Genomic DNA, 24,984 nt, shown 5'->3' with positions numbered 1-24,984 from the left:
TGCTTCACAGTTTTATTTTGTAAGAACAAAATTTACACAATGTTAAGAAGAACAGAAAAACGCTTATTGACCTTTATTCAAATATTTGAGTTTTAAAGGATCTTTCAGCGTCTGTCGAATTATGAATTTGATATGCTTCACCCATGATATTGTAATCCTTTTTTGATGTAATAACTCTTTATTGTGTTCTCCTGATGAATTCCAAATGCTTTACGCGACCTAAGAATAATGTATATACAAGTATGAAAAATATCCACCCAGAAATATTGGTTCTAAATGCTAAGTAAAAAGATTCTTATGTAAAGAAAACTTTGAAAGAAATGATCTGGTCATATTGACCGAGAAAAAAAAACTTTTAAACTGAAATCCAGAAGCTCCTGATTACAGGTATTCTCCGTTTTTTAAATAAAAATCCTGAAGCGTTTTACCCGTCATCTAACAGACTACGAACAGTTCCTCCTATTCGGCGATTCCTCTCGCGCAAGTCAAAAAAATACCAGTGAAAAAGAATTGCTGAAAGCTGACGTCATGCTGCAAAGTCAAATTCGTGCCGGAAAAAAATTGAAGGCGTGCCAGAATGATAAAGTCTTACAAGAAAATTGAAGGTGTGCCAGAAAGTTGAAGTCGTGCCGAAAAAATTGAAGGCGTGCCTGAAAGTTGCCACAGGGTGACCAAACGTGCGCAACACTTCGCGCACAACACTGTCGCAAGTGGTTGCATTCAAATGTTGCATGAGTTTGGCCGGGCCACAAGACAAATGTGAGCAAAATAAATATGTCCCAGGCAGGTGAAAACCGCAATGATTGTTGTCAGTAGAATGTTCTTATTCCAGTTCGTGTGAAATGATCGGTTGGTTTTGCCGTGATGTTATTGGCTGTAAGACTCAAGCGACGTAAGTCGGTCGCGATTGGTCTGTTTCGATCTGTCAGTAAAGTTATGTCGTTCTTTATCGGTCGTTTGTGATGTTTATGTCGTGAATGAGTCGTTTGTATGGATCGGGTAGTTGTTGACATCTGTTTAGGGGAGTCTGTTCTAAGTTAGTAAACCAGCTTACCAGAGTCAGTCGCTGAAAATAGTCAATGCTGTAGGTTAGGCATTGTGCAGAGTCCCAGTCAATGTTGTGGTTGGTAAGTCGATGGTGTTCAGCAATGTGATTGCTGACATTACCTTTCCTCGTCGCCCGTCAATTGGCATTACAATGCACTGAGACTGCAATCCGACAATCTACTGACCAAATACCGCTATCGACAGACGACATTATGTGTTAGTTGTGAAACGCTATTTATTTTCTTTGTCCTTTAGATTATTGCTTAACCGCCTATTGTCTATGCTTAGTTAATGTTTATCTACGTTACGGTTTATTTTTGGATACAATGAAATATATGAAGTTCATATATTTTGAACTGCGGTATTAGATACGTATGATGCACGATCCTCGCAGTAGATAGCGCTATTTAAGCAATAAATAGCGCTATTTGTCGATTACTGTAACTGGTGTGAAAATGTTACGCAAGTTATGTCAGTCATTCGCTCATATTACGGGCTTGCGACAAAGAGAGAACCATTTTTTGATCGCTGGCAAGAGGTCGTGCGCTCCGCTACTCAGTGTAAAATTGTTTTGTCTACTCCGCTACCCGCGCTTATCAAGTACGCTAGGAGCTCTACCAAAGCAAGTTACCTATATTGTTTATGCTCGATTTAGTTTATCTTTTCTTTCATTATTAGTTCAGCTGATTTCAAGAATAGGTCACTGTGCTGTGTCATCGTTTTGTAGGTCAATTAATTAGCTTCGTTTCGTTTTCTGTTACCTTCTAGTTTGAACCACACACACATAATTATATCACATTTGCTATCGCAATCACACCAAGTATTCAGCAACTACCTTATTTATCGCTACCTGGCTACGTTCCATTTTGTATCACATAAAATTAAAACACTTGGGATTGTTACATGTGGTGCTTGTGCGTTCATTTTGGAGCTCTATGTAATAGCTATCCTTCCACTACTAAGCGACGCTACCATGTGATTCTCTGGAATTCACATCATGGACTTGCTAAACGTTTGCCTAACGTCTACTCACTTTCAGCACAACGGTAAGGGTCTCCAGTTTCTGTTGTTATAGCAGAAATTGTGATGCAGAACATCGAGAAACGCGCCCTTTCGACTTGCCGACAAACGATACCGCTTTGGCTAAGTTACGTTGACGACACATTCACCGCCGTTCGACACGACGAAATTGACGCATTCCACCCCCACCTTAACAAACAAAACACGGACATACAGTTTACCAGAGAAGTCGAAGAAAATGGCAAACTTCCTTTTCTAGACTGCCTGGTAAGCCACAACGACAACTCATTACGGACGACAGTTTACAGGAAACCGACACACACCGACAGATTACTAGACGAGTCATCCTACAACCCTACACCACACAAAGCCACAACTATCAGAACTCTAACACGACGCGCACAACTAGCATGCCACTCGGCAGACAGCTTATCCGACGAAAACAAATACCTTCATCGTGTTTTTACGAAGAACAACTACAGCAACGACTTCATCCGACGAAACACTCACCGACCCACTACCACTACCGAAACAAACGACACGGCAACCCCTACGACTACAGCAACCATATCGTACATAAAAGACATGTCTGAAAATATCTCGCGCATCTTACTACCCTTCAATATCCGCGTCGCCCACAAACCCATCACCACACTACGTCAGTTACTAACCAACGTTAAAAACAAAGACGAACCGAGGAACAGACATGGAACGATTTATAGGATCAATTGTTCCGACTGCCAAGCCTCCTACATTGGTGAGACTGGCAGAAACCTCACAACAAGACTGACTGAACACAGACGGGCGACGAGAAAAGGTGATGTCAGCAATCACATTGCTGAACACCATCGACTTACCAACCATAACATTGACTGGGACTCTGCGCAATGCCTAACCTACAGCACTGACTATTTTCAACGACTGACTCTGGTAAGCTGGTTTATTAACTTAGAACAGACTCCCCTAAACAGATGTCAACAACTACCCGATCCATACAAACGACTCATTAACGACATAAACATCACAAACGACCGAAAAAGAACGACCTAACTTTACTGACAGATCGAAACAGACCAATCACGACCGACTTACGTCATTTGAGTCTTACAGCCAATAACATCACGGCAAAACCAACCGATCATTTCACACGAACTGGAATAAGAACATTCTACTGACAACAATCATTCACTTGACTCTGCTGATGACTTCCGCACGGGTTGTCGAAACGTCAGTCACTACCACCGACAACAGTCCTTTTCAGGTCTACACTCACCCGGACGATCAGACTACACCCTCACATGTTACCCCCGGGTTCAAGCCATTTACTGCACAACTAGTGTTGTTTACATTCTCGCTCGCTTTATCAGTCTTGGAAATTACTGACTCATAATAATACATTGTTGGTTTTTATCTTGTGTTATCAATACGAAACGAAGTTTTACGCCAGCTATCTTTATTCTAGAAGAATTACATTGAATTGGAGGTGATATTTCTATAGACCATTATTTCTTTCCTCTAGCTGTTTATGCCGACTTGTCCGTATTTCCTGACCTTACATTTTCTGAGGTTGAAGCGTATACCCAGAAAGAATCTGGCTGCAGGCACACAACCACAGGCTTTAAGTTTTTCGCTGAGCTTGGATATTTACACGATGTGCGTCGAATTTTTACGATCCACTCTGCTCTGAGTTGTTCGTCTTTCTTAGGAAAACGATGAAAAGACAACGAGCTGTTGTAACGGGTGTCATTTTTACATTGTGGAACACAACAATGCAACGCACAGCAACGTTTTTTCTTGTTGGCAGGTTATAAAACAGAACAAAATATTGTAGTCAGTTGTGAATCCGCAATTGGTTGGCGAAAATATTATGATTACGAAATACCAAGATGGGAATTTGGCCACTCAGTTGCGACAAAAATGAAAGCGAGCGAGAGTGTGAACACTAGTTGCGTTCAACGAACTCAAAAGAATTCAACACGCAAAATCGGAAATACAGATCATAATTTTCTGGATTCAAGCAAATGTAATTCCTAACACTAGAAACTGTTTTCTGTATCGAACGACATTACGTTTGTAAGATTGAAATACGACTGTTAACAAAGAAACTCACCGTCACTCGTTCTTGGGGAATCGACCATATCTTGTCTTATATTTGGGCTTTTCGCTGGTCTTTACTCCCAGAGCAAAGGTAAATCAGGCGAAATTCAAGCTCGATGAAACTAAAGTCACAATAAATCTCGTTTTTCGTTCTTAAACAACAAGCGTTTGCGATGTTTTCGACCAAAATGTCAAAGTTCGTTTCGCTTGAGTTGAACGCTACGATGAGCGGGACGCGGGTTTGCTTACTCACCAGCAGTGCGTTGCTATGTGGTATCCAAGCAAGTGATTAAGTCCTGCAAAGAGCCTATTTATCTTTTATTTTCCCTCCTAAGAGATGTTATGCTTGTTTTCGGTTTTGACAGTTGGTTTTCTAATCAAGAAAGGAGTTTTATTTTTTAACTTTGAAATTTAGTCTTAAAACTTCCTCTGGCCTCCAATAGAGAGAATTACTATTTTGTAAAGTGTCAAATCGTCAATCCACTTTTAAAAAAGCACATTTGCAAATCTCAAAACTCACTTCCATCCAAACGAATTTTTTAGCAGAAAACCAAGACGGTTATTTTCACCTGATTATCATGATATGAAAACAAATTAAAAATTCAGATTGAAATATTTTGAAATTACAACAAAGTTTTCATACAATGGAAGGGTCATAGAGTTATCTTATATCGCAATAGTCATGGTTTTTGATTCCGTTTCTGTTCACCACGAGAGGATGCGAAACACATTTTTTGGTGGTTTAAGGGCCTCTCGGAGGTGAAAATTCAAAAAATTATATTTTTGGAAAATATCAATTACAAGAAACCGAATCTTGTATTTCCTAAAAGAGCTTTATAAGGGATTTAATGTAACAAAGTTTGGGCGACTTCGATTTTTCCATCTTGGACACCTAACCTTGGTATTTACAGAAAGTCGTTCTTAAGTGACAGAACAAAAATTCTGAGAAACAGCGAAAATATAAAAAAAGGTGCACCGCATTGGCTTTATAGAGCCAAAGGGACTATTCCTTTTTTGACCCTCTACTAAATACTGTTAGTTTAGTTGAATAATGTTGTTTTGTTTTGCTTTGTTTGTTGTTTTTTTTTTATTCGCAAAACTTTAGGTTAGATTAATTAAAAACTGGTTTGGCGTCTCTCATCCGCAACATTAAAGAAGAAAAGTATTTCAAAACTTTGCACCTCACAAAAATTCGTAGAAAGTTGTAGAACGTCAATAAAAAGCAATTCCATTTGAATTTCCTTAGGCTCTGGCCAAATTTCAGAATGTAAAGGTTTCTTGTCACCTTTGGCGATCAGTTATGCCTCATTCACGTCCAATGTGCTGCATCGCACACGTAAAATTCGAGATGTAATGAAGAGAATTTCATCATTATAAATGGACGAAAAGTTTGAAAAAATGTCATGTAAATATCATGTTTTGAATCTGTCGATTAAAAAAAAAGTTGCGTTCTCTGCTATTTAGATATTTAGTGATATCATGTCAATTTTACCATCTTATTTCTCGACAGAAAATGATAAAATGCGAAATCTAGGCAAGGAATATAAAACTCAAAACTAATCGCTTTAAAGTTTAATTTTCTTCATGGGCGGAAAATCATCAGATCTAATTCGCTCGGAAACTTTTTAACTTTTTTTTTTTTAAAGGGGAAGAAGTAGTATTCTCTCAATTATTTAAATGTAGTGTTTTCATTCATAGAATGTCGACAAGTGTTAAAGAAACTAGCTTACCTTTCAAGATGCAACACCTTTTCTATGGAGTTTTTATGTTTTTTTTAGAAATTCAAAACGTCTTAAAAGGAGGCTGTTGTCAGCATTTGCCGTCTTGTTACCGTAGTTGCAGTTAAAATAGTCAAAAGAAAAAAACATTATCAATAATGAATTTCTTGTTCCTGTTTGTTTCTTGAGGATACATATAACAATTCCTTTTTTAGTCGTGAAACGATTTAGAATTTATCTATTAATGTCGCAAGTTTTCGTAGTAGCATGAGTGTCTCGAGTGTTACTTTGAGAAACACTTACTTTCTTAAATTTGCCATCAGCCATAAGAAAGAAGAAATTGAAGGACTCGGTAATGATGGAAGGAATCGCACACACCCTGTGGAGCAGAATGACAATAAGAAATAACACGTTTTTGATCCTCACAATGCAAGCGCAGACATTAGTACCATTATAAAGTATCAGCTTAGATAAACTATTTACTTTACACAAATCAAACCTATACACGGGTTTCTACTTGTATTTTACTCAGTTTTCTAATAATTTAGTATCATTATTAGGTAACTTCTTTCCATAAAATGTCCATTTCAAAATTTTATTCTACCGCAAGGACGGCGTTAAAAAAAAAAAAAAAATTCTCGCTCTCGATTTTCGCTTTCTTCAGGAGCGGGAATCCCATCTTATTTGTTCGGATAATGCTTTTCTTTTTACCTTCAGAAAGGAATAAGCACATTATTATTAGTTGTATCCAGATGATTTGAATGAAGTCTTTCATTTTCAGAGTTTTAACATGGTAGCATCAAAGAAATCGGGCCTACCTTTTCAGCGTGCAGAAGGCTTTCTCTAGGGTTTTTAATTGAGGAATTAAAAACATCTTAAAAACGATTCTGCCATCGACATTTGTCGTTTTACAACCGTAGTGACAGTGACAATAGGTAATATATAACCTGTAATTAATCATTTAGGTGTTGTTCCTATCTGGTCCTTGACAATAAAAATGGCTGCTTTTTTTTTTTTTTTCTTCATTCTTGAAAGTTTAACATTTTTTTTAAAGAAATGTTACAACTGTTGAAGCGGTATGAGTATCGTGAGTGCAACATTTAGTAAAATAGAACGTAAATGGTTTTCTTAGACTTTTCATTAGTTGTTGACATAAAAATGAATCGCATATATCCCGTAGGGCAGAATAATTAGAAGGAATAACGCGCTTTTCTCTATCACAACACACGCATGTATTAGCGACCCAAAGAATCAATGATCAGCTATAACATATTACAGTCAGTGTACACACATCGAATCGGATCCCTTTATGTATTTTACTCTGGCCTACTGTATTTTCGTATCGCTATTAGTGTGTGAAGCATTTCATAGACGCGAGTCCCCAGCAAGTCTGGGCGATTTCAATAAGTTAAACTATGAATTTGTTGCAATCCACTGAAAACCATTAAATTAAATATAATAAAAATACTTGGAATAAAAGGCGTCCTGTACTCTTAATATATATGATTGAAAAGAGCCAAGACACCGAAAACACACCGATACTGGATACAAAAACCCCTTAAATCCAGCAGATGGAAAAACGGGAAACGTGTACCCCCAACTAAGGCAGTGATACTAATTATGATTATGTGCAAGAGGTAAGAACGTCACCTTACGTGCACTGACATACAACTCACTATAATATGATGCGATCCACTACTTTGCTAAATGGAAAATATTAATTCCGGAAGCTGAGACCTTCATATTTCCAAAAGAATTTGTCAGCATAACATCCTACGCCGGTAATGGTATAATGAATAGATAATGACTAGATGTCAGAAGCAAATTGTCTCACACGAGTTAAAACATAACCACACGAACAGTGAGCCACGATATTTTAAAAGCGTATAACTTCTTTGTAGAGCAAAGAACAGAATATCCGTACTTGAACATGCTGTGTCCTCGAAAAGTCTGGAGTTATGCTTTTCCCTACTTTTGTTTCCTTTGGAAGATTTCTGTGAACGGTTCGATATTTATTTCGCTTTTCTTTTTGGCGAGAAAGCGGCTGTTTCTTATGTTTTCATTTGACATTTCGCCAGGGAAATTCGCATGCAGTCGGCAAGAATTCATTCCCTCTCGCATGCCCGACGTTTGACCGCTATTTTACAAAAATTGAGCATGGTTACCCAATTCGATTCATCGTCGGAACTTAGATCTTTTCCGGCTTTGTCTCGAACCCTTGGCAAAATTGAATAGCATATTTCTTTGCATCACAACCAAGCCCAAATTTTACCACCTTCCTAACTCTATCTATTGTATCGCATCTCCCTTGAAAAGTACCACGCGAATAGACTTAATGACTATCTAATTGCAAAATAAAGCTCGTTACGCTGTTTAATGCTTTATGTCAAAGTATTTATATAGGTTATTCTCCTCTTCTACTGATTATAGGTTTCTCAAGTATTTGGTGTTTCATCATCATCGCGTCATCTGTTTTTAAAGGGGAAGAAATTGTATTCTCTAGATTATTTAAATGTAGTGTCTTACTTCATAGAGTGTTGACTAGTGTTAAAGAAACTAGCCTACCTTTGAAGATGCAACACCTTTTCTGTGGAGTTTTTTTCTTTCAGAAATTCAAAACGTCTTAAAAGGAGGCTGTTGTCAGCATTTGCCTTCTTGTTACCGTAGTTGCAGTTACAACAATAATAAAAAAAAACATTATCAATAATAAATTTCTTGTTCCTGTTTGTTCCTTGAGGATATATATAACAATTCTTTTTTTAGTCGTGAAACGGTTTAGAACTTATCCATAAATGTCGCAACTTTTCGTAGTAGTATGATTGTCTCGAGTGTTACTTTGAAAAAACAAGAAATGTATTTACTTTTTTTAAATTTGCCATCAGCCCTAAGAAAGAAGAAATTAGAGACCTTACGATTTGAGGACGTCACCTGTCTAGGACGCCACCGGAAGTTCGTTTTCACCTAAAAATGACATTGCGCATGTCTGTGTGTGAATGGGACAATGTTTCAGATGTGGTGAGTACGCCATTTTTTAAATTTCCCGTCGTGCACAAAACGTGAGTATTTGTTTGGTTTTGGAGCTGAAATTATTAATTTATATCGCCGTTTTCGCTGTTATTTTGTATAATCTTTGGTTAACAGTGCTTGTTTTTTCAGAGATAGACGATGGATTCCAGTTCCGAGTAAGTAGACTCCACATGTTTTCCTTATAAACAGAATGGAAAAAATTTATCATGTTTAGCATCAATTTATCATGTCATGTGAGAGGTCGGCTGATGTAAGTAGAGTGTAGTTATAATCAGAAGTCAAACTCGCAGTTTCTACAGCGAGCCTAATAAAAAGTTTTCGAGCGCTGCGATCTTTCTTTTAAAGTCTCAATACATTTTCCTCCTGTTTGCCATGTTTACCGATTTATTCATGAATTGGTAATTTAATGGTTACTCTCATGCCGTTTCCGCGACTTGAGAAGAGATATATCGAAGATGCTTGTTTTCTTGGCTTACCTTTAAAGCCAGTTTCATCCCACTACAAAGAATACTCATTTCGAAAGCCTCCATTGCATTAATTTTTTATACTTTATAAGAGACCAGCTAACCTCAGGATTTTAATTATATTTCGTCAGGTAAGCCAAGAACATCAACCAAGAGAGGGATGTCGTAATTTTCGAAGCGAAAATCTGTCTTACACTCAGTCTCACTTTTATCTTGCAATGTAAATCTTTCGAATTCATAATTCCAATAAAGATACTGTGGATTTTTCGACTTGTTAACATCATACAACAACAGAAACTCATCCTCATTGATGATTTCCTCGCAAAAACGTAAAAGACGTTCTTGTTCTTCCGGCGCTTTCCTGAAGGACGCTATTCTCGACCAGGGGCTGGAAAAAGTTCGCGTCTTATTTACCTTTTCCTAAGTCTAAATTCCCGCACAAAGAACGGCGTCCTCGCCCCAGGCCTTTATATGCCGTGAAGTCCCAGAAGAAGACGCCGTCCTCAAATCTTAAGGTCCCTATTGAAGGACTCGGTAATGATGGAAGGAATCACACATACCCTGTAGAGCACAATGATGATGAAAAATAACAAGTTTTTGGTCCTCACAATGCAAGCTCAGACAATAGTACCGTAATAAAGTAAGTATCAGCTTAGATAAACCAATTATGCTCTTTTTATAACTTCCCGCTTGAAAGTAAGTGCTGGTCATGCTGCTTTGCCTGAGCTCTGTTTGCTGGGCCACGGGTCAATAAGCAAGCCAAGGTTGAACGTAAAGGACTATGGGTAAAACCCAAAGCCAGTTCTAAGCAAAATAAGTTCAACCAGTAACAACATTAAAAAATGAAATTGCTTGAATTTGGCCCAGGGAAGGTGAGGACAAAACAAATGCCAAACAAATGTACAACCGGGCCGGGCTGGGAGGGAAAAAAATTCAAACTATGTAAGCCACTTTTGGGGCAACTGGACCCACTAGACTATTCACGTTATCTGGGGTGGCCAAGACTGAGAGCGCATGTTCGGTTTGGGCCTAGTGACGGTTGCCATGTAAATGGTGAAGTGTCTATGCTTTCATAGCAACTTAAGAACCACAACAAATGAGGAAGTTATAAGGAGCATAAAAATCCTATTCGCTAACAAATGTTTAATTTACTTTACACAAATCAAACCTATACAAGGGTTTCTACTTGTATTTCATTCAGTTTTCTAATGATTTCGTTTCATTATTAGGTTATAAATTACTTCGTGGACACGAGTTAACACAACTAAGTAATTAACTTAAACAAAGAAAGACGTACAAATAAGTTAAAAAAGGTGTCTGCATTCTTAAAATATGTATGATAACTAAGAAACTCTGCACGTCTTAAGTGAACTCCGTGCCATCTAGGTTTGAAAAGAAAAAGAGAAATGCATGCTTAGCGAAATCATCCAAAATCGAAGAAGGCTTTCGTACATCGTTAGAACTTTGGAAGACTTTGATTTGAAAGCTATCGTTTAAAGTTATTGGTTTTCTCTTTTTTTTTTTTTTTGATAAGTGAAATAATAGAGCTGGTGTATTAAATTTGTCTCCAAAGGGTAAAGATAATCATAGGCTACCACAACGTCAGTTATTCTTTTCTTCTTCACTTAAAACCACCTCCCGGTTAGCTCAATTGGTTAGAGCGCTGGACTGTTGTGCGGGAGGTCGATGGTTTGAGTCCCTGCCGGACCAACACTCAAGATCTTAAAATAACTGAGGAGAATGCGCTACCTTTCTATAATATCAAGAAATGGATGGACATTCTAGTCTCCTCGGATAAGAACGAATAAACCGTAGGCCCCGTCTCCTTCATCTATTAATTAGTTAGTTTAGTTAGGCAGGGGACGTTAAAGAACCCACTCACGAGATTACTATGATGTGGTCTGGCCTGTTTACTGGGAATTGGGGGGAGGGGGCATCTTCAAATAAGTTTCCTTCGATTGATTCTAAACTGCTGATGCAGTCCAGCCAAAGTCCCCCCAAAAGTGTTGTGATGCGCATTTGATCATATCCACATGTTAATTTGCGCGATATAAATATTAATTTTTATTAACAATAAATATTATTATTATGATTATTATCATTAAATTATAACCGTTATCTTCAATGGCGGTGTACGTTAACCGCCGTAGCGGAAGAGTATAAACTATTTAATTCAAAAAGCGTGGTGTTATTAAAATTTCCTTTTTGAAATGCATTTGTAGCCACAGCAGACAATGTTAGTCGTTTTATTGAAAGGCAACTACACATTTCTGCATAGTTCTCGATATTAATGGTGATGTTTATTTCTTATCATGAGAGTCACGCAGCAAGACGTTTTTGAATCTTGCTTGCAATGATCCTTTAAAAACAAAAACAACCTCTCTTATTTTTATAACAATGAAAACTAAAATCGTGCTCACCCTTAAGGAATAATGAAAAAAAATAGCACGCAACGAAGGAGGATATCCTCTCTTGCAAGATATTTTTCTTTATAGCCCCCCGTCCTCACAAACATCGAAAACAATTGATTATCGGCTCTTATAGGCTTTTAACCTTAAAAATGTCGAAGCTAGCTCTGCTCAGGCCAGACGTCCTTAAACAATTATGGATGATGTGCTGACATACTGTAATATAGAATGCCACAGAGATTACTTCCACTGCTGCACTCAGCCATATCTGGACGTAAGTGTAATATCGTGACAATTTCATAGAAGTAAGCCCCTCTAAAAAGAATACCAAGCAAACAAAAATATCTTTCTGAAATGTATATCATTGTAACACGCATAACTATAAAACTAATTAATACCCCAGCTTATTCAGCTGGATTAACGCCTGCTTTTTCATAAGGGAGTACTCGAAAAATCTGCATTTTTTTTTTATGAATGCCGTGCCTGTAACAGGCGGAACAACATGACGAATGCGACGTGTGCGACTAAAGTTTTCTAAAGTTTAACAGAATGATAAGGTGGTGCCAATGAGCAAAGAACGAACCAAAGTCTAGATCTACACCAAGTCTAAACGAAAACTGTCAAAAATGGTATGTCATTTCGCATTTTTATAACGATCAGTAAAACGAGGGAAATGTGATGCTAAACTTTAAGGGTCCGTGAGAGGTCTGATGGATTTTACGGTCAATTCGCCATCACGACAAACTCGCCACCACAAAACTTGCCTGCACTCAAAGTCAAATCGCCACCGGTGGCGATTTGATTAAAGACGTTATGTGTGAAACTTACATCAAATAAAAGCTAAGACATAGTATATGTAGAGCGAAGTTTACTCTAAAAACTTTGGCGTCCTTACTTTGTTTGGTAAACCCTTAGTTTTAATGAATTTATTTATCGAACGCGATCGTCAGAGGGAACATCGCTGACATGCGACTTATTACTCTAATTCATTCTAAGTTTGATCCGTTTGCCCTTCAGGGACTCCTAGAGGACGCTAAGTCGCTTTCTGCAAAACTTTTCCGTGTTTGCATATAGTCTTAATATCGCATCATAAAAATTAAACGATCAATAAAATCCAAGATCTAACCTTATGTTTAACATAAGTCATTAGCTTTGATTGCGAATCATATTTATAAGAACGAAATTCGTGTTAAACCTCACGTCGACATTCTTTGTGTTTGAAACAAAGGGTTTGCCAAACAAAGAAAGGACGCCAAAATCGGTTGAGTAAACCTCGCTGTATTTATACGCGCTTTTAATTTTGCAATATACTTCGACTTCTTAGCATTTATAGGTTGTAAGTTGCATGTACGATTTCATTCCTATCGGCGGAAATCACTTATTTCACTGGGTGAATATCACCCTGGTTTCGCTGTTCGCTAACTGATCACAATCTTTCGTGATATCAGCATGTTTTGTTTCGTTTACTGTCCCATTATTGAGACGCTACATTTACCAAAAACCTCTGCTCGTGTGGTCGGGACTCGTTTTGTGGTCATTTGACAGAGGCCGTATAAGCGACGGTTCTTTCAGAACCACCACAAAAATCGCAACGTTTAACAGATGACTATTTTTTTCTTCAACTTTGCAATATATATAATTCTTACGTATGATGCACGATCCTCGCAGTAGATAGCGCTATTTATGCAATAGCGAAAATCAGACCTGAAAAAAATCAGGCCTGTACGGGACTCGAACCACTGACCTCTGCGATACTAGTGCAGCGCTCTACCAATTGAGCTAACAAGCCAACTGGGAGCAGGCCGTTAAGTTGCATAAATAGCGCTATCCACTGCGAGGATCGTGCATCATACGTATCTAATACCGCAGTTCAAAATATATGAACTTCATATATTCATTGTATCTTATTTATCACTTTCACGGGTTTATTACGAATCAATTTAACGGCCTGCTCCCAGTTGGCTTGTCAGCTCAATTGGTAGAGCGCTGCACTAGTATCGCAGAGGTCAGTGGTTCGAGTCCCGTACAGGACTGATTTTTTTTAGGTCTGATTTTCGCTATTGCATAAATAGCGCTATCTACTGCGAGGATCGTGCATCATACGTATCTAATACCGCAGTTCAAAATATCTGAACTTCATATATTCATTGTATCTTATATATAGTTCTGTTTCACTGGTCACGAGACTTTCGGTCCCACCATAAAGTCAATAACCATACTTGTGAATAACAACATTTCACACTCTTGCATGATATCACGATAAGTGAAAATACTGCTTGCTGTCATTCTGGCATCTGGAATTATATTATTGTCTGCCTCGCCAACAGGCCCACGATGTTTTCCCTTTCCACTTGGAATATTATGATATGATTACGAAATTAAACGAGACTTACCTGTAAGTTGAAATTTGATTGGGATTCTATCCTGTCATCAGTCCGGAACGAAGGAGTCACATGAGATGCGCGCGCATGCTGCTGATCAGTCTTCAACGTGAATGGCACAGGATAAGGAACGAAGGAGAAGGGTGGGTGGGTTAGGATGTTACTCCTTCGTTCCGGACTGATGACAGGAGATAATCCCAACCAAACTTCAACTTACAGGCAAGTCTCGTTTAATTTTGTAATTCTATCCTGTCATCAGTCTACGTCATTACGGGGTCACATGAGACTTTAAATTTCTGTGCCATGAGTTATCAACAAAATCAGACATAGTTCAACAACAATAACGGCATTTATTGTCAAAAGGGCTACAGATGTGAATCATTGTTCACTCCAATAACGTGTGTCCAAAATTTGCTGCTCTATCGACCGGCTTCTCATAGAAACGTGCAAAAGTTCCAGAGTTGAGCCATCCTGCTGCTTTCAAAATTTCTTGTATCGCAAGTCCCTTAGCTTTACAAGACGAAGTGGACGCAGATCTGGTACTGTGTGCAGAAAAGGCAGTGAAGTCAATTCCTGCTGATTTCATAACTGCCTTTGTCCATCTAGATACAGTGTCCCGCGAAACAGGATCATGAGGCTTGATGTAGGTTGAGAGCAACTGGGAATGCTCCTTCCTTAGTGACTTGGTCCTACAAAGGTATTCAGTGAGATCCTCCACTACACAACGTTTTTTGTCTTCTTTAAAGGCTAAAAGTTCGATAGGCTCCAGGTGCTTTCCTGGCTTTGATTGCCTTAGCTTGTCCATGACGGCAATCCTATACATGTCCCCAACTGCTCGTATATGATTGATGTCAAATAAATGAACCGTCTGGCCTCGTTGGCCAGTTGTTAGATGTAATAACATTGTTAATTTTAACGAAAGGTCCTTCAACGATAACTCCTGGGCCAACTTCGTGGTCTTGAAGTAGTCCAAAACAATATTAACGTCTCAAATCTCGCTGTATCCAGGCAATGCAGGCCTAAGTTCATAAATCCCTTTTAAACAACGACAAACTAAGGGATGCTCCCCAAATTTACTCCATCATCCATGATTATCCCCGCTGAGAGTGTTGAGCGTGCAGAATTTACAGCACTATAGCCAAGTCCTGAAGAGTATAGAGATACTAAAATTTCAATTGCCTGGGTAATGGTCGGATGACATCTGTTAATGCCAATATCCTTGCAATAGCAAGACCACTTTCTTAGGTAGGAGTCTTACTGTTTCGAAGTACAAGGCCTCCATGATGCCATTACCACTTTTTGTGCACTAGAAGACAGCCCAATGCGATTTAGGTTTTTCCCTGATAATAGACATACCATCAGACTGGGTTTTTTTTCCACAGGGGATGTACTTCGAATGGGTGGCTCGGTAGAAACAGAAGATCCTTTCTGGCTTTTATCAGCATTCTCTCCTTGACCATCATGTGCAGAACTTTGGGAAACCAACTCTGAGTTGGCCAATCTGGGAGAACAACAATTCCTGTTGCCTGATCTGATACCATTTTGCTTAGGCAGGCTGGAATAACACTAAAGGGGGAGGGGAATGCATATAATTTCAGCACATACCAATCCAATGAGAATGCATCTATAGCACTAGCAGTTGGATCTGGTTTGCAGGAAACATAACTTGGGAACTGATTATTGATGCGAGAAGCGAATAAGTCAATTTCTGGCATGAACGTTAATTTTTCTGGGGCATGAAACAAGGCATCTTTGTCTAGCATCCACTCTGACTCTCTCTCATTTCTCCTTGATTCAAAATCAGCAACTTATTTTTTTGAAAGTTATGCTTTCCTGGTTTATGGGCAACACTCAGCCAGATTCTCCCGTCCGTACACCATTCCCAAATTTCTTTTGCCATCAGATTACAGCTATGCCAATGGCTAGAACCCATATGATTTAATACATTGACTGCTGTTGTATTATCACACATTATTCTGACATGGAAGTTTTTCTTTTCTTTTGCAAAGGTTTTCGGAGCCAGTAGAATAGCATGCATTTCTAGCTGATTAATATGATTCTGGGATTCAGAGAAAGACCAGTTTCCTCCAGTTGAGATCTCCCCACAATGAGCACCCCACCCCAAGAGTGAGGCATCTGTGGTTATAAGGAGCTCAAGTTTAGGGTGGTAAATTACATTGAAGGAGTTTTCGACATTTCTAACCCACCACTGTAGCTCCTGAAGGGCTCCATGTGACTATGTCATATAGGAGTCCAAATTTCCTTTATTTCTTTTAAGAGCTGCAGTTTTGTCAGCCTCGAGTTGTCTGTAGTATAAAGGACCATGCATGACCCCTAGGAAACTTGATACTAGTTTACCAAGTACTCTGGCTACTTCTCTGATGGTAATTTTGCCATGCTGAACATCCTTGCACGCATCGCATATTCCTTTTGCTTTCTGATTGGTAAGTCTGATAGTCATTGTCACTGAGTTTATAAGAAAACCAAGGACTACTATCTCATGGGAAGGGATCAAAAGAGACTTCACAGGGTGTACAATGAAGCCAAGCTACTCAAGAATCAGCATAGCCTCTGTGACATTCAAAATAAATTGATCATATGTCTGCGCTTAGAGATAAACATCATCCAAGTGAGCAACTGCTATTGACCCTTTAGTATGCAGGTGGGCCAGCACTGGCTTAAGTATTTTAGTAAACTTCCGGGGGGCACAAGCTAACCCATTTGGCAGACAGGAAAACTGGTTGGTCTTATTTTCCCAGTGAAAACGTAAATACTTTCTGTCTGATTGCTTGATTGGTATAGAGTAATAAGCATTCTTCATGTCTATGCCTGCCATGTAGCAATTTTGGGTAGCCAATTTTGTTATAGTGCCAAGAGAATCCATTTTAAAATGATAGTTAGTAACAACCTCATTAAACTTTTTTAAGTTTAAAATAAGTCGATGAGTCCCATATTTCTTAGTTATTAGAAAGATAGTTGAGCTTATTTGTTCTGGATAATAGCTAGCCTCTTCAATTAGCCCTTTCGAAGGCAATTTTTGAACTTCCAGACTGATGTTTATAGTATCATTCTCATTGTGCTTGTTTGTTGGGAGTTTATGTTGCACTGGAGTGTCATCACATTGAATCGTTACTCCGAGGACATCAGATAAGATATCCTTGTCACTAGTTAGTTTTTCCAAGCTGAGTAGTGTAATTTCACCTGCCCAGCTGTAAAATTGGTACATCGGCTGTGAAGGTAATTCAATAAGAGTGGCAAAATTTGTGTAAACATACTCACCGAGTTTTGGATTTCTCTCAATTTTTTTACCACCTGGTGGCTCTCTGGCCCTGTTGTTTGCCTTGATTGCCCCGGCTTTTGAAAGGTGGTTATCTCCCTAAAACGAGTCTTTCCTGGCACATTTCGATTGGGGTCGATTGCTTGCAGTGTTTTTGGGTTTTATAACCTTCCTCACTTTACTAGTTTCCTTGCATCCTTTAGATGCTTGGACATTTCGTCCCCAAAGAGTTGTTGTGAAGTAGCAGGTACTTCAAATGAGCATATTGACTTATACTCGTAGCTTAGTGCAAGCTTAGTTTGTTCTCGTCTTAACTGAGACATCTGGGTCTGTACATGACCCAACATTGCAATGGTATCGGCAAGATTATTTATAAGCTCTGGCGTATTTTCAGCATTTGCAGTAATCCACTGAGGGGTTTGTAAATTGATAATAGCTGTCTTATTGACAAGCTGCTGAGAATTGGCAATTTGTAAATCAGCTTTCCGCTGGCGGGCATTTAATTGCGCCCATATCTCCTGATTGACCTTTATCTGTTTGAGTTCAGGACAATTTACCGGACGTTTGTGCTTTTCAACAATTGTCTTGATTTTATTAGGATTTAATTTCTTACCCCATCGCTTTTTGACAAGAGTCGTCACATTCTCATCCAAATCATCGCCGATAGCGTCTTCAGTGTTATAGGCATCAGCCAATGAGTTGAGCATCTTTCCTTTGCTACTTTTTTGGTCGGTGACCTTTTTAGGGTTTTTATTACGCTCGGTGAGCACTTTGACGGCATCGTCGTCCTCCAATTCGCCGCTAGCATACAACCTAACATTATCATCCATGTGATGAGAGGTTGAGGGCACGGCCTCCTCCTCTGACTCTGAGTCAGAGTCTGACATGCTTTCTTCACCTCTAGCCTTTCGTTTCTTGGCCGGTGGCCCTTTAGTGTCGCACATGTTCTCAAAAATGGCCGCCATCTTAGCCATATTTTCGTTAATTGAGAAAATAGCCTTGTTAAGGCTGCCCTCCTCGGCACTCTGTGAGCTTCGTGAGGTGTCCTCGTGCGATTCATCCATTTCAGGAGCGGCATTGTTTGAATCGCCAATCAGGATGTTTTCGCTGAAATTTGTGGACAAATCAAACAATCATGGACTTCCACGTACCTTAAGCTTGGAATTTTGTAGAAAGGATTCCAAAGGAGCGCAGGATTGCGGATATTTTCCTTGCATTACGAAGCAGAAAAAAGATGGTTAGAAGATCTAGACCAGCAAGCGAGCATTGACCAGCAGCATGTGCGCGCATCTCGTAGTGACGTAGACTGATGACAGGATATAATTAATATACACTTTGGGCAAGGATATTACTTTTCTCTCGAATGTGAAGGGTCACAGTAAAAGACATTAAGTACCTGTAGAAGTGTGTCCATTTCCAGTATATCCGGGCTTACAAGTACAAACGTACGATCCATCGGTGTTCGTGCAGGTAGCATTTACGTGACAAGAGTGATTTCCTTTACATTCGTCAATATCTGAGACACCATAAATATATTTTGCACTCTTTTTTTATTTTTGTCACCTTGAAATGGATGAACACTCTCAGTTGCACGATGCTATTAATCATTGCAAAGCATAAAACAAAGGTTTCTCCTTTTTCTGTTTTACGAATTAGATATTGTAAACAAACATCTCAGCACAAATATCTCTTAACCCACCAATATGATGGCTATGAAACAAGCAAAATGTGGCCGGATAATTGTGACTCCTTGCATAAACATGTAAGGAGACATGATGCAAAACGTAGCGCTTAATAGGATTAATATTTCCTGCTAAAGATGCTTCGTTTAATGCTAAGGCTTCTTTGATATTGCGTGCGAGCGAGGTCGTATTTCTGATTCATTATTCGCTCGCCTGATGGTAGCTCAGACTTACCTTGGCATGACTGTCCATCTCCGATGTATCCTTCCCTGCAGGTGCAGTTGTGGGAACCGTTAGTGTTGGTACAGTTCGCATTGACGTCACAGAGATGGTCTCCATTATTGCACTCATCGATATCTGGAAGCAAAACACCCCAAAACACCAAACAAACAAACAAATAAACGCACAAAAATATGTCACTGAAAAGTATATCAGCTGTAACAAAAAAACAAAATAGGCGACTTCCGTGAGTTTCGTAAAATAAATGCTAGATAGAGAAGTGTCCACATAACTAAGCATATTCAACTCATAGATGAAACAGCATTAAAAAATCTAAGGAATAACAGCTACTAAGGTGATAGTTGTTATGTAGAGTCGAATTCTAATGCTAATTTGAATTACCTCGGTATGATTGCCCATCTCCAATGAACCCTTTCTTGCAGGTGCAGTTACGAGAGCCCTTAGTGTTGGTACAGTTGGCTTTCATATCACAAACATGGCTTCCATTGCTGCACTCATCGATATCTGGAAGCAGTAGGTATGTCAATGTAACTTTTTGGATACAAAAATAAAGTGAATGACCAGGAATTAAGTTAAGCAACCCGGTTTTTTTGTTTGTTTTGTTTTGTTTTGTTTTGTTTTTTTCAAAATCTCCATTGCCTTCGTGCGAAACGATTTGAGTATTGTACTTCGAGACGACTGTAGGTTTTCATTTTACCTGAGCACGAGTGTCCATCTCCAGTAAATCCATCTTCGCAGGTGCAACTATAAGACCCAACAGTATTGGAGCAATTTGCAATTTCGTCACAGAGGTTATTGCTGCCTTTGCATCCATCGACATCAAATTAGAAAGTTGTCGAAAGAAAACATTACACGGAGAAAGCATTTAAACAAAAACGAAGGTTTAAGGTCCTGGAACCAAACTTTGTATAAACTGATTCTGCTCTTAGTTTACTGACCAAGTTCAAATCAGAATAACAATGCATCAGTTATTAAAATGTTTCATTTACAGGTCAGGAACAAAACCTAAGAGTCCCTGACGGCTCCTTAAACTTAAACGGGTCATGAGTGATATATTTTCTAATTCTCTAGTAACACGGCTGAATAGCGCGGTATTATAGTCAACGCGTCATGTTGGAAAATTCTGGTCATGATTTGATTGCAATGAGACTAACTTCGCTTGTATAGTTTTGTCCATTTCCAGCATATCCAGGTTAAAATTTACATACGTAGTTCTTACCCACTAGTAATCATCAAGTCTGCCTTCTACCAGTTGAGATTTTTCACCACTAATACAACGATTTGTGTCATTAAGATTTTTTATCACGCAATGTTTATTTAATATATTTGTGTTATTGTCGGCATTGTCTTCAGGCCTACACCCGTCGCTATTTTCTTTAAGGCATGATGGTAAAACAAGTCTTGCTAAGATGACAGTACTTTTCTTTCTAATATGAGGGGTTTAAAAAAAGGATTGAATCTAGTACCCGTACAGTTGCGTCCATTTCCTGTAAATCCGTGGTGACAAGTACAAGTATACAATCTGTTGTTCGTATATTTCAGCACAAAGATTTTTTTTTAAATCTATCAACACAACAGCTTTGAAACAAGCCAGACGCACATCACGGAAACTTTACGAAAACATACATGGGTAATGCTGTATAATGATATGAGACGATATACCAAAAAAAAAAAAAAAATGCTAAGGCAGTTATTCGGAAAGCATCCACTAGATCATCCTCAAAATTACCTGAGCATGAGTGTCCATCGCCAGTGTATCCCACTTTACATGTGCAGATGTAAGAACCATACGTGTTCGTACAGTCTGCATTCACGTCGCAGCCGCTGATGTTAAATTTACATTCATCCATATCTACAGTTTAGAAAGAGAAGAAGTGACTAAGTTAGAGTAACTCACGAGAGGCATCCACAATAGAACTGGTCCAAACCAAATATTACGATAGTGATATTAATGATAGTACATGAATAATTTATAATACTTTCATGATACTGATAACTATTCATAAAATACAATAACTCAAACAAAACTTATGGGACCTACCTTCGTTAACCATAACATAGTAAATCAGTACTGCCTTCCCTTTCCTAGTTGGATCCAGCCAATACTTTCTGTCCATGGTGTATTTACCTTCACTTGCTTATATTTCTTGACAAGTCAGCGCCGGTAATTCAGGGATAGAGCCTAAGGGAGCTGCAGTAAAGGCAGATATTTTAGTTTCTTTATATTATAAGTTCTTTCAGGTGAGAGGGAACCGGATTGGCCCAGGATAGAGAATAATTCAAGGAATACCAACCAAACATAGAGATAAACTTATGATTTCATACCTTTGCCGTCCAGTCGCTGAATGTAAAACCATCCAGGGGTTGAAAGAAAATTCCCTGGTCTCGCCTCCCTGGTGCGGCTATTTAGTTCACACATTTGGTATTTTCGATTGTAGTTATAGCTTTGGCACCTGATCTCTTGTCCGCATTTGACATTGCAGAGGTGAGGAGCCGCCAATGACCATCTTTTGAAGACAGAGCGCTTGAGAGCCATTCCTTGTATGTTTACTTCTGTCCTACATTGATCATTGGCTGTGACAAACTCCATCACAGAAGCGAAAGGGGCGAATCTTAAATGGCGGAAAACCCACCAAATACTTCCTTTCTTGGGCTAAATCTGAAAATTTTGAGTATAAGACCACATGAATACATTGTAAGTGCTTGCGCTGAAGCAAAATAATCCTTTTTTCACTAAAAAAAAAAATGATTGTGTACCAGATGAAGACGTACAACAGTCATATTACTTCCACATTAAATTGTTGCCTAAAATTAACAAATGGTAAACACCACAGCGTACACTATTGAGTTATGGATGCACGCGGGAGGTTGTCAAGCACGAAAGAAGCGTAAGAATCGCTCAAGGCGATAGCCGAGAGCGACTCTAGCTTCTTGAGTGCTTAGCAAACCTCCCAAGTGCATCCATAACTCAATAGTGTACGCTGTGGTGTTTACCATTTGTTTTATAACATAACATTGATGCACTGTAGCTAAAGAGTTCCTTTTATTTAACAAATCTTACGCGACCAGAAAAAACAAGCGCGCGCGGAAAAATAGTCTTTGCATTTGCTCACGTCAGCAGCGTACACCCATGGGCAAATGGGGGACGCTAAATTGACCAATCAGAGCGCGCGCTTTACTTTGGTTATGTTATAAAAACTTTTAAAAAGCACTCCATACTTTAACTTGTGAGAACAGAACGAAATTACTCGTAATTTGCTATATTTGAATGTTTTAATTTTGAAGGATCTTCAAGTTCAGCTTTTGTGGAATGATAAATTTGATATGCTTAAAGCATTTTGATCTAGTAGCCCTGTATTGCGTCCTCGTAATCAATCTAACTTTCCCCAGCAAATGCCTATGCAAGCAAAATGTATTGTATCAAGGGCTATCAGAATCCAATACAAAAAAAAAATTGGTGGTAGCCACGCAATATTACGAGATAACTGGCTTTGAAATGTGAGAAAAGTGCTGACTTTGCATTTTATAGAAAGTGAAGGAAAATAAAATCTCCCCGTCAATTCCATTTGAATTCGATATTTTTTAGAAACAAAATGAATAATACACGTAGAAATTCTTTAAAATAACTAGCAAATACAATACTCAGAACAAGGTCCTGTAAGTTTTTATAATCAAAATGACTGCATTGAAGCCATTTTTAACCCTTATCACTACTACTAACACAACCAAAAATACTGGCAAAACAGTCTTTGCACAGGATGAAAAGTGAACTGCGTGTTTATAGATTTTTTCCTTTTATTCGGTGTCATTAAAATAGGAATCACTGCGCGTTTTTTTTTTCTTTAAATCATTTCGTTATTTTTTAAAATTCTCATCGCACTTTGTTCAAGCTAGCCTACTCCCCTCCTCCTCTCCCCCATTGTAAGTAAACACATTGACGTCCGCGTGGCGCGCATGTCTCGCGTAAAGTAATTTCTTGAAAAGTAATTTCTCCTCAGAATAACAACACACTGTCAAGCAAAGGTGATGACAGGGCAGAAAATTTAAATGAATGGGGCATTACTTGCTTTATTACCAAATTCTCCAGATAGGAAAAAAATTTGCATTGTATGGTGAGCAGAAAGGGCAATACTCGAATTTTTGAAAGTGGTAAACATGGATTAAAAGAAAACTGCTAACCTCCAAAATTAGTTAATTGATTCACAAATTGTACCAGTATTACAATACTTTTTATTTAACTGAAAGTACCTGATATAATCCTTTTAAGCCGTTTGTTCTCACAATTGACTTAACTGCATCAGTAAGTCCTTTGTAAGCTAGTAACTTTCCACTTCCATCATTAACTAAGAAAAATTTATTTAAAAAATGTTTCATTGCATACAGTCACATACATGTACACTACAAACACATTCTTGCAGTAAATACTCTTGAGAAAGACTGTTCCTGGTATTGGTAATTGATGTTTTGACAACCTTAATGGAAGTTGACTCCGCATGCTAACTTCAATTAAAGTCTGCGACACACTGGGCCATTTAAAACGAAAATCACCCAGTATGCTTGGTATGGCAATCGTGATATTCGCAGATCACTGTGATTGGCGTATAAAATCACCAGGTGTGTCTCCGCATTTCTAACATGCTAATATCAGTGATTCAATAAGCCAATCACAGCTATGAAATTTATTGCGATCCCCAAATAAAATTGCCACATGCATGATCAGCATAAGATTGTGGAAATAACAGTCACCCCAACCAACTTACCAACACATGGACAATAAGATTTTACAAGCTAAAACATTTTGCAGAAAAGCCGATCACCTCACATTTACAATAATTATAGGCATGAGGCTGACTTTTATCCACAAGTTTCCATTAGGACCAGTATCTGCACAAGCAGACTAAACTAGAATTTCCCTGACAACATCAAAGGACACATTTTTTTTTCATGACAAATTTTTGTCTCCTCTGTTGCATCTACACTAAAAATGTTGAAGCTGCTTAAACTATCAAATTCGGTTAACAGCCAAAAATAAGACCGATACCATATTTCACTTTATTACATTCATTTTGAAATCACTGGTGGTCCCTGTAATCTGATTGGCTCTAATTGGTGCGATTTATTCCCAAATCGCACCATTTTTTGCTCTAAATCGCATCTTTTTTTCCAGCCAATGAGGAATTTACACTTTAAAAAAACAACCAATCAGATTTCAAGGCTTGTTTAAAGTGACCAATCAAATTGCAGGAAAATGAAAAACAAGGAGTATCATCTGGCAAATTTTGCAACTTTTGTTTCCAAAACTCTTATTTTTTTCCCCCAAAAATGGATGAGTTTAATTTCTTCCAGTTTTTGAATGATGACAATGAGATTCTTCAGGCTGAAGACCAACATGCCAGGGACTTTCCCACTTTTTGTCTACATTTTGGTGAATATTTTGACGATTTTGTACCTTCTCAAGCTCAAAATCCGCGCGATCCCGAGTCCACCGAGTCAACAACAAACGAAGAAAATCAAAAGCCACTACAAGAGTTGGATATTGCAAGATTTCCCATCATTTCAAGCGATAAAATACATGAGCGTAAGTCTGTCACTTCCAATAGAAATACGTCCCGCTCCACAGAAC

At 38.5% G+C, this 24,984-nt stretch overlaps 1 long non-coding RNA gene and 2 pseudogenes across 1 annotated transcript; 2 read left to right on the top strand and 1 right to left on the bottom strand.

Moving 5' to 3' along the window:
* The window catches only part of LOC148739363 (uncharacterized), a 92,837-nt pseudogene that overhangs the window by 37,736 nt on the left and 30,117 nt on the right, over positions 1 to 24,984 (bottom strand).
* LOC148739366 (uncharacterized) lies at positions 8,332 to 9,590 on the top strand. Its single transcript, XR_015997386.1, has 3 exons — positions 8,332 to 8,897; positions 9,039 to 9,064; positions 9,505 to 9,590. It is a non-coding gene; the product is annotated as an uncharacterized LOC148739366 (long non-coding RNA).
* Positions 24,975 to 24,984, top strand: part of LOC148739365 (uncharacterized protein KIAA1958-like) — a 1,418-nt pseudogene continuing 1,408 nt past the window's right edge.

Source organism: Stylophora pistillata, chromosome 2 (assembly GCF_964205215.1).
Source record: "Stylophora pistillata chromosome 2, jaStyPist1.2, whole genome shotgun sequence".
In the NCBI taxonomy this organism is placed as follows: domain Eukaryota; kingdom Metazoa; phylum Cnidaria; class Anthozoa; order Scleractinia; family Pocilloporidae; genus Stylophora; species Stylophora pistillata.
The sequence above is the reverse complement of the archived record's forward strand: the minus strand, read 5'-3'. Positions and strand labels throughout refer to the sequence as shown.